Raw genomic sequence first — 10,930 nt, forward strand, 5'->3', positions numbered from 1 at the left:
TCACTCTAGGTCAGAAGGAGATCGATCAGTTTTCACCTGCCTCGTAGGAGTAAAACTTCCTTACGGTTACGCGGGGAAGATAAGCAGATACCTAGACTCAGTGAAGCATAAGTTCAGCGGGATGAAGTCTCATGACTGTCACGTGCTGATGACGCAGATACTTCTAGTTGCAATCCGTGGGATCATGGACGCGCACGTCCGTGAAACGCTATTTGGCCTATGCAACTTTTTCGACGTCATCTCTCGGAAGTCGGTTGGCGTGAGGCAACTCAAAAGGCTACATGAAGAGATCGTGGTGATACTATGCGAGCTTGAGATGTACTTCCCGCCCGCATTCTTCGATGTTATGGTGCATCTGCTGGTCCATATCGTGGAGGATACCATCCAACTCGGGCCGGCGTTCCTGCACAGCATGATACCGTTCGAAAGGATGAATGGTGTCATCAAAGGATACGTTCGCAACAGGGCACGTCCAGATGGAAGCATAGCCCAGGGCTTTCTGACCGAAGAGTGCATCTCCTTCTGCACAAATTATCTAGGAATCAAGAACTCTGTTGGTCTGCCCATCAACAGGCACCTCGACAGGCTCGGTGGATGTGGTCACCGCGAGGGTCGTTGCGAAATGCATGTCGACTTCAAGGGTCGACTCGCCGACTTTGAAAGAGCAGACCTAGTCGCGCTACAACACATAGACGTGGTTGATCCTTGGGTGGTAGAGCACAAAACCTTTATTGAGAAGACGTACAATGACCGAGGCCAACAGAGGACGGACGAAGATATAATCAAAGAGCACAACTCATATTTCACGCATTAGTTCAAGGACAAGGTTCTGTCATACCCTTTACACGAGGATTCTTCCACGGAAGAAAAACTCATATTCGCCTTGTCATAGGGCGCTGATGACTCACAATTATAGGGGATCAATCGTAGTCCTTTCGATAAGTAAGAGTGTCGAACCCAACGAGGACCAGAAGGATCTCACAAGTGGTTTTCAGCAAGGTAAAATCTTCAAGCACTGAAATTATCGGTAACAAGTGATTGTGTGGTGAGATGATTCGTAGCAAGCAACAAGTAACAAAAGCAGCAATGGTGAAGCAAAGTGGCCCAATCCCTTTTGTAGCAAGGGACAAGCCTGGACAAAGTCTTATAGGAGGAAAAACGCTCCCGAGGACACACGGGAATTTCTGTCATGCTAGTTTTCATCATGTTCATATGATTCGCGTTCGTTACTTTGATAGTTTGATATGTGGGTGGACCGGCGCTTGGGTACTGCCCTTACTTGGACAAGCATCCCACTTATGATTAACCCCTCTCGCAAGCATCCGCAACTATGAAAGAAGAATTAAGACAAAGTCTAACCATAGCATTAAACTAGTGGATCCAAATCAGCCCCTTACGAAGTAACGCATAAACTAGGGTTTAAGCTTCTGTCACTCTAGCAACCCATCATCTACTTACTACTTTCCAATGCCTTCCTCTAGGCCCAAATAATGGTGAAGTGTTATGTAGTCGACGTTCACATAACACCACTAGAGGAAAAACAACATACAACACATCAAAATATCAAACGAATACCAAATTCACATGACTACTATTAGCATGACTTATCCCATGTCCTCAGGAACAAAAGTAACTACTCACAAAGCATAATCATATTCATGACCAGAGAGGTAATGAGTAGCATCAAGGATCTGAACATAAACTCTTCCACCAAGTAATCCAGCTAGCATCAACTACAAAGAGTAATTAACACTACTAGCAACCTTACAAGTACCAATCGGAGTCGCGAGACGGAGAATGGTTACAAGTGATGAACTAGGATTTGGAGATGAGATGGTGCTGATGAAGATGTTGATGGTGATGCGTCCCCTTCGATGAGAGGAGTGTTGGTGATGACGATGGCGACGATTTCCCCCTCCGGGAGGGAAGTTCCCCCGGTAGGATCGTCCTGCCGGAGCTCTAGATTGGTTCTGCTCAAGTTCTGCCTCGTGGCGGCGGCGAATCCTCGAAAAAGCCTCCTCCTATTTTTTTGGACGAAACCCTTCATATAGCAGAAGAGGGGGGCCAGAGGGCCAGCTGGGTGCCCACAAGCCCCCTAGGCGCGACCAGGGGGGTGGCCGTGCCTAGCAGGCTTGTGGCCACCTAGTGGCGCCCCTCTCGCGCTTCTTCGGCCCAGTATTTTTTATAATTCCCGAAAAAATCCTCGTTGATTTTTACGGCGTTTGGAGTTGCGCAGAATAGGTATCTCAAACTTGCTCCTTTTTCAGGCCAGAATTCCAGCTGCCGGCATTCTTCCTCTTCATGTAAACCTTGCAAAATAAGAGAGAAAAGGCATAAGTATTGTACCGTGAATTGAAATAACAGCCCAAGAAGCGATAAGTATCAACATGAAAACATGATGCAAAATGGACGTATCAACTCCCCAAGCTTAGACCTCGCTTGTCCTCAAGCGAAAGCCTAGCTCAATAAATATGTCCACATGTTTAGGGAGAGAGGTGTCGACAAAACAAGATACGAACATGCAGGCATCATGATTATGATCAGAACAACAATACCAACATATAATCTCTCATGCTGAAGTGACAATTCCTTCACAAAGTAAAGCATGGATCAAGGACCTTACCGAGAAGTAACAACCGATAGCCTTTAGTCATTGAAGCAATTGCAATTTATCACAACATCAGAAAGAGTCAAATAAGAGCTTGTAAAGCAAACCCACAAACTCAATCATCTTTTCATTCTCTATAATTGCTACAACTCACGTGGTACTCATGAGATCAAAGTTTCAGTTGGAATCGAGAAAGATAGGGGCTTATAGTTTTGCCTCCCAACCATTTACCTCAAGGGTAATGTCAAAAAAAAACATTTCCCATTTTAGTTATTTTTTATAAAACAGAAACTAAAACGAATAAAAAGGAAACAAAATAAAATAATTAATATAGGGTATTATATTCCAAAATTTTCAGAAAAAAAATCTCCACACGTTTAACATTTTTCCAAGGCCAAAATAAAACTTTTAAAAAATATTTTTTTTGAAAAACCCTAAAAGCTTTGTTTTCTGTTTGCAATTATTTTCTCAATAAAACTTTGGTTTTCTTAACTCAAAAATATTTCAAAAATGCCTCACATTTTGGAGGGTCATTTTCCTCCGCTCTTTCTTGCTTGCAAGAATTTTGTCGGGGCATTTCTCGTGGGGAGAAAAAAAGCAAAAGCAAGAATTTGACGGAAATCAAATGCAAAACTTTATTGCAAACAAAATGCATAGATGCTTAGCTAAATTTGTTGAACATTCCCAATTAGGAAAATTGGGATGTTACAAACCTATCCACCTTAAGATGAATCTCGCCCTCGAGATTCGGGTTGGCTAGAAAATAGGTGCGGGTGGTCTCGATGAAGATCCTCTTCTCGTTCCCTGGTGGCTTCTTCCTCAGTGTGGTGGCTCCACAACACCTTGCAGAACTTGATGATCTTGCTGCGGGTAACTCTGTTGGCAGTCTCGAGAATCCTGACGGGTTTCTCCTCATACGTCAGATCACTGTCAAGCTGTATGGCCTCTAGGGGCACTGTATCTCTCAACGGAACATCAGCCATCTCAGCGTGGCATTTCTTCAACTGGGAAACATGGAAGACATCATGAACTCCGGACAATCCTTCCGGCAGTTCCAGTTTATATGCAACTTCGCCTCTACGTTCAAGAACTTTGTAGGGGCCAATGAATCGGGGTGCTAACTTTCCTTTCACACCAAATCTCTTGATTCCTCGAAGTGGAGACACCCGAAGATAGGCTTGGTCTCCCACTTCGTATGTTACTTCCCTGCGTTTGCTGTTAGCATAACTTTTCTGCCTGGACCGAGCTATCTTGAGTCGGTCACGAATCAGCTTGACCTTCTCTTCAGAATCTCGGATAAGGTCGGGACCAAAAAGTTGTCGGTCTCCAACTCCATCCCACATCAACGATGTTCTGCACCTCCTTCCGTATAGAGCTTCGAAAGGGGCCATCTTCAGACTGGTCTGATAGCTGTTGTTGTATGAGAACTCGGCATAAGGCAAATTGTCATCCCAACTAGACCCATAGTCTAGTGCGCAAGCTCTCAACATGTCCTCCAGAATCTGATTGACTCTCTCGGTCTGTCCATCTGTCTGTGTGTGAAAAGATGTACTGAACTCCAGTCTCGTTCCCAAGGATTCATGCAGTTGGTGCCAAAATTTTGATGTGAACTGAGTCCCTCTATCTGACAAATACTCTTCGGTAGTCCATGCAGACATACGATCCTGGTCATATATATCTTGGCCAGCTTGGCACTCGTGTAAGTAGTCTTCACGGGAATGAAGTGAGCTACCTTGGTCAAACGATCGACCACAACCCAAATAGAATCATAGCCAGAACGGGTCCTGGGTAATCCTGTGATGAAGTCCATACCAAGCGTTTCCCATTTCCACTCGGGTATCGGCAGAGGTTGAAGCAAACCTGCTGGCTTCGGATGCTCGACTTTTACTCGCTGACAAACATCGCATATTGCTACAAACTCGGCAATGTATTTCTTCATTCCTGTCCACCAAAAACTTTCTTTCAGATCCAGATACATTTTGGTGTTGCCGGGGTGTATCGAGTACGGGGAATCATGGGCCTCCTGAAGTATCAACTTCCTGAGTTCGGGATTATTGGGCACATAAATGCGATCCTCAAACCACAAGGTTCCGTGTTCATCCTCACGAAAACCTTTAGCCTTCCCGTCTTTCATTTTCTGCTTAATCTCAGCTATCTCCTTGTCTGATTTCTGTGCTTCGCGGATCTTTTCTGTCAAAGTGGACTGAATTTCCAGTGTGGCTACAAATCCTCTTGGAACTATTTCCAATTTGAGCTCTCAGAGATCATCGGCTAACTCCTGGGGTAATCCCCTACTATGAGTGTGTTCACATAACTCTTGTGGCTCAACGCATCGGCTACAACATTTGCCTTGCCTGGGTGGTAATGCAATCTCATGTCATAGTCCTTGATCAATTCTAGCCATCACCTCTGTCTGAGGTTCAACTCCTTCTGCGTGAAGATATATTTCAGGCTCTTGTGATCAATGTAAACATCACAACTATTTCCGATCAGGAAATGTCTCCAAGTCTTGAGAGCATGCACTACGGCTGCTAGCTCCAAGTCATGTGTGGCATAATTCAACTCATGGGGTCTGAGCTGTCTGGATGCATAGGCTACAACTTTACCTTCTTGCACGAGCACTCCTCCGAGTCCTTGACGAGAGGCGTCACAGTAAACCTAGAAATCCTTCCGAATGTTCGTCAATATCAGCACTGGGGCTGTAACCAGACGTTTCTTCAACTCTTGAAAACTGGATTCACACTCTTCAGTCCAAACATACTTCGACTCCTTCAATAACTCTGTCATGGGCTTGGCGATCTTTGAGAAATTCTCAATGAACCTCCGGTAATATCCGGCAAGTCCGAGGAAACTGCGGATCTCCTTAACTGAAGTGGGTGCTACCCATTCGGTGACTGCTGCGACCTTGGCAGGGTCTACTGCTATTCCTTCTCTTGAAATGACGTGTCCGAGGAATCCGACTTCCTTCAACCAAAATTCACATTTGCTAAACTTTGCATACATCCGATGCTCTCGAAGTTTCTCCAGAACTAGACGCAGATGTTCCTTGTGTTCCTCCTCGTTCTTGGAGAATATCAGTATGTCATCGATGAACACCACGACAAACTTGTCCAAGTATTCCATAAATACCTTGTTCATCAGATTCATAAAATATGCCAGAGCATTAGTTAGTCCAAATGACATGACCGTGTACTCATACAAGCCGTACCGAGTGGTGAAGGCTGTCTTGGGTATATCCTGTTCACGAATCTTCAGCTGATGATACCCGGATCGAAGATCGATCTTGGAGAATATTTGGGCTCCAACTAACTGGTCAAACAGATCATTGATCATCGACAAGGGGTACTTGTTCTTGATGGTCACCTCGTTCAATGCACGATAATCGACAACCATTCTCAAGGACTTATCCTTCTTTTCAACCAAGAGCACTGGGGCTCCCCAAGGTGAAGAACTTGGGCGAATATACCCTTTGTCCAACAACTCCTTAATTTGCTTCTTGATTTCTACCAAGTCATTTGCGGGCATACGATAGGGTCTCTTGGATATCGGGGCTGTTCCGGGTAATAGCTCAATCAGGAACTCAATCTCTCTATCAGGTGGCATGCCCGGCAATTCCTCCAGAAATACATCTGGGTATTCTTGTACAATCGGTACTTCCTCCTGGACTAATCCCGTGAGAGAGTTTACTCGTTTACTCCGTGTCGGGCGCTGAGACACGTACTTAATCCGCTTTTGCTCGGGGGTGGTGAGCAAAATAGACTTAAGGGTACAATCAATATTCCCTTCGTACTTGGCCAAGCAATCCATGCCTAGGATTACATCCAATCCTTGAGACTCTGATGAGGTCGGTGGGAAACTTATGGTTCCCGATGTTTAGACTCAAAGCATGGCATCCTATCCCGGCTGTCATCATGCCTCCTGGGGAACTGACCTTAATAGGTTGGCTGAGGGTTCTAGTTGGCAAACTATACTTTTCCACAAGTACCCTTGATATGAATGAATGCGTTGCACCAGAATCAAAAAGTACCAATACTGGACGTGAATTTAGCAAAAACTTACCAACCACATTATCGGGGTGATCATAGACCTCTTCAACATCAATGTGATTCACCTGAGCTCAAGGAAAAGGATTGGGCTTCTTTGCTGCAGAGTTTCCGTTGCCGTTTCCATTTCTGTGCTTGTTCTGGGGACATTCAGTGGCATAGTGTCCCGTCTTTTGACACTTGAAGCAAGTGATGTGATTCAGATCCTTCTGAGCTGGAGCTGAATGATGCTGAGTGCTGGTACCGCCATTCTTGAAGTTGCTGTTGTTGCGGTGGTTCCCATTCCCTCCATGGTTGTGGCCTCCATGGTTGTGCACTGGGTGGTTATGCTGGACGTGTCCTCCAAACTTACCGGATCCAGTCCCGGTATTCCCTGAATAGGGGGTGTAGCGAGGCTTCTGCTGAGTGCCGGAGTTGAACTTTCCATTGCCGTACTTCCGCTTGCGGTTCTCCATCTGCTGATGTTTCCCCTCCAAGATGAGGGCCTTATCTACCAGCTCTTGGTAGTTGTTGAAGTTGGTTACAGTCAGCTGAATGCTCAGCTCATCATTGAGTCCCTCCAAGAATGCCGCATCATCGACCACATCTCCAGGTGCATAACGGGCGAGCATGCTGAATTCATCGACATACTGAGCCACAGAGCGATTTCCCTGGCGTAAGTTGTGAAACTCACGCTTCTTCAGACTCATTGCACCAGCTGAGACATGTGCGGTGCGGAAGGCTTGCTTGAACTGCTCCCAAGTGACTCCAGCAATGGGGTATGTGGTGGTGTAGTTCTCCCACCATGCAGCTGCAGGGCCTTCAAGTTGATGCGCGGCAAAGCGCACCTTCTCAGCTTCAGTACAACCAGCAGTGATAAGTTCCCGCTCCATCTTGCGGAGCCAATCATCTGCCACAATGGGCTCAATGCTGCTGGAGAAAGTCGGAGGGTTCAACCTCAGGAAATGGGTGAGATTGTCGGCCTGGCGTGGAGGATGGTTGTTGTTATTGTTCTGGTTCTGGATGATCAGCTGGATCAGGGTATTCTGTTGCTGAATCAACTGAGTGAGTTCCGGTGGAAAGTTGGAAGCAGGGGCACGTCTCGGAGGCATCTCGTGTTTGTAGAGGGGTGAGATTAGCATAGAACAATGATCTAGAGAGTAATTACACTACCCATATGAAATGCAACAAACAAGTATCACACCACACATTTTATTCAATACCATCACAAAAGGTTCACACACGGGGATACAAAATTCGATAACCTAAACATCGGCCTAAGCGTTTAACGATAAGATAAATTTGGTGGACTAGTCTAAGTGTCCTCCTTAGAAAAGCATGGTGGTGGGTCCTTCGGTGGAGCTTTCTTCATAGTCCTCCTCATTGCTGATCAAGGGGGCTACGTCTCCTTCGGGATGAAGGTTCTCGCCCATGTCCAGTTCCTCCTCCAGGTATGCGACTCGAGTCTTCAGCTTCTCGATCCTCTCCAGGAAGTCCTTCACCTCCAATTCGTGCTCATAGTGGGCTTCCCGGGCTGCTTCTTCGAGTTTGAGTTCGCGGAGCGACAATTGCTTGATCTTCCCGGCGTCCTTGATCACACGATGCTCTAGAGTCCTGCTGTGCTTCTCCAAGGTCTGGGCATAGGACAGGAGAGCGTCCTTGGTCTTGCTTGAGATGATTTCTCCATCTTCTCCTCTCCGGGATACCGTGAATAGGTCCGGTGAAATAGGGCAGCCTCTGTACACTTCCTTGATACGTCCGAGTGCACAATGGACCGCCATGTCCCTTCCGAGAATCCAGTTGGGTGCGATGAACTTGAAGTCCACATGCTGAGTGCGCGGCTCGAATGTCCTTCCGGGAACGTGCACCTCAATCCTGTAGCATGAATCCTCCGGGTAAGACGAAGTAGGATTCCTTGTGATAGTCGGTAAAGCAATCCTCAAGTCCTTGGTGATCTGTATCAGCTCCTTTCCGAAAGGCATAGAGGCGTCGGGCTGGCAAAACTCCGTGAACTTAACAGGGATGAAGGTGGCCATCTAAAACATTGGAAAATTGGAGAGAAGTCAGAAATGATCAGAATAGGAAATAGAGGATTTATAGACATAAGAAAATAGTTTTCTTCCTAAGGCTTCTCCATTCCTAGAGGTTACGTCCTACGGTGAGCGTGTGCTCTGATACCATTTCTGTAGCGACCCGACTTAATACGAGTCAAGCCTCTGGTGTTTCCGTACCATCCCAAGATCATGCTGGTACACACTCAGTACATCAATGTATATATCCAAAGTTCAATCACACAGCTTTATTATTCGAAATCTCATATCGAGTACTTTATTACAATAATGATTTACAATAAAGTGGCTGAAGGCCATCTCATGAGATATCTAACGAAGACTAGCGGAAGCATCAGGTAGACGAGTCCATCCGACTCCAGGGCATGTCGTTGAGCGTAGATCGTAGCGTCACTCTTGGTCGGAAAAGTACTCTACAACATGATACGTTGCAGCCGTGTAGGTTAGCATATGGAATATGCCGGCAAGTCATCAAAGAGAGGGAAAAAAATAATAACCAACTATCTCTACATGCATATTTGGCAGGTGGGGCTATAAGTTTTGCATAAAGCCAATTTTCTCCTACAACAAGAGAGGTTGAAAGCAAAATATTACTACATTGTTTGTTGTTAACGAGATGGTTCCGCCAACCAATTCTCGTACCCGAGTTGTTGATAATTCCCACATCATTATTAAGTTGTGCCGAGAGTTCAGGAAAATTTCAATGCCTTCGGCTCAAGTTGTCCATGACCGTGGACATGGCTAATCGATTAGGTTTGGGCACTCTGCAGAGTTTTGCACACGTTCCCCACAAGATTTGATCGCCTCCGGGTATGTCCTCGCTCTTCAGGGTGTTTGTAGACCGGATGATCAAAACATGGTCTTTCAACGGGTCCCTCTGAATCCTTGTCGGTGCCCATCCATTCCTACCGTTCGTCTACATCTGCTAGCACCGCCTGTCCAGAGTCGCCGCGTTGTCCAACCAAGCCAGAGCCCATAATGACTTGTGGCTGTGCAGGTAAGCCTTGGGTCTTGAAGCCTCCGTCCGTCTCTTCGAGCCTGGGTGAAGCTTTCCGCAAGATGTCATGGCACGTCTCCAGCATCCCGGGGTCGTCCACTAGTTTATCCAGGGAGCCCGTCAAACCGTCCTTCACCCGGAGTTGCGTTGCTTCATGAGTCTTGAAAATCTTGACTTAACCGGTCTTGGTTATTTAATTATCCTTGCATCACTTGTGTTGTGCACTCAACTAGAATCCCCTCTACTCAAGCATAGCAATATGAAATTTGTCGTCCCGGGCCAAGTATCGGGGTTGTTGTGTGCCTACCACATGATACTACAACCTATAACTATAATTTCCAAGTACCTACTCAGCATGCAAATGGGCAAAGAAAGGTGAAACTACCATGCATAGAAAAAACATAGGAGATAGTATGATCAAAATGACTTGCCTTGATGATAGTTGTCTTGATCGAGCGCTTCTAAGTAACAAGCTTCGCACTCCGGGTGATCTACCAATACAAACAATTACACACCATAAGTACTACAATCATCAACAAGTAAAATACATCACAAGAATAAAGTAGCTATGGCATAAAGTGAAAGAATTCACTTCACCTAACTAAGGCAGAAATTGTTTCTGTTAAAATCCCAAGTAAAAATATTAAAAAAAATTTGAAACTTATACTACAGTAAGATATAATCACTAGGAAACAGTAGCAAAAAGAATCAAATAAAATCATTTTTTAAACTCCTGGAATAAGCAAAACAAGGTTTAAACTAAATCTGATCTAATTCAAATTTTAAAATTTCAAACATAGACAAATTATATGTTTTTAAAAACTACAAAAAAATTGTGATCTACTGGAAAAAGAATCAACCTCATTGGATCCCTATATCAAAAGTTATAAAATAAACAAAATTGGAACTTTCTCTGTTTTTGAATTAAACAGAAAAAAGGAAATTGATTCTAACGGGAAGGGGGGTACACGTGGCGGCTTCTGGTTGGTTGCGGGTTCGTTTGCTGCGGGGAAAGCTAGCACACGTCCGAAATCTAACTGATACCCCTTTGGCTAATATTTAAGTGAATCAAAACCGGCTTGGTTTTATCTAAAAGTCTGAAAGGGTACGGGCGTTCTAATCTACCGCGTCTATTCTAGATCCAACGGTGGAGGAGGAGGAGGGGTGCTTACAGTGGGGATGGGGGTACTCCGGCGAGGAAATCCGGCAAGGCCGAGGCGGGGGAAGGTCGGGG

Source organism: Hordeum vulgare, chromosome 5H, assembly GCF_904849725.1.
Source record: "Hordeum vulgare subsp. vulgare chromosome 5H, MorexV3_pseudomolecules_assembly, whole genome shotgun sequence".
Classification (NCBI taxonomy): domain Eukaryota; kingdom Viridiplantae; phylum Streptophyta; class Magnoliopsida; order Poales; family Poaceae; genus Hordeum; species Hordeum vulgare.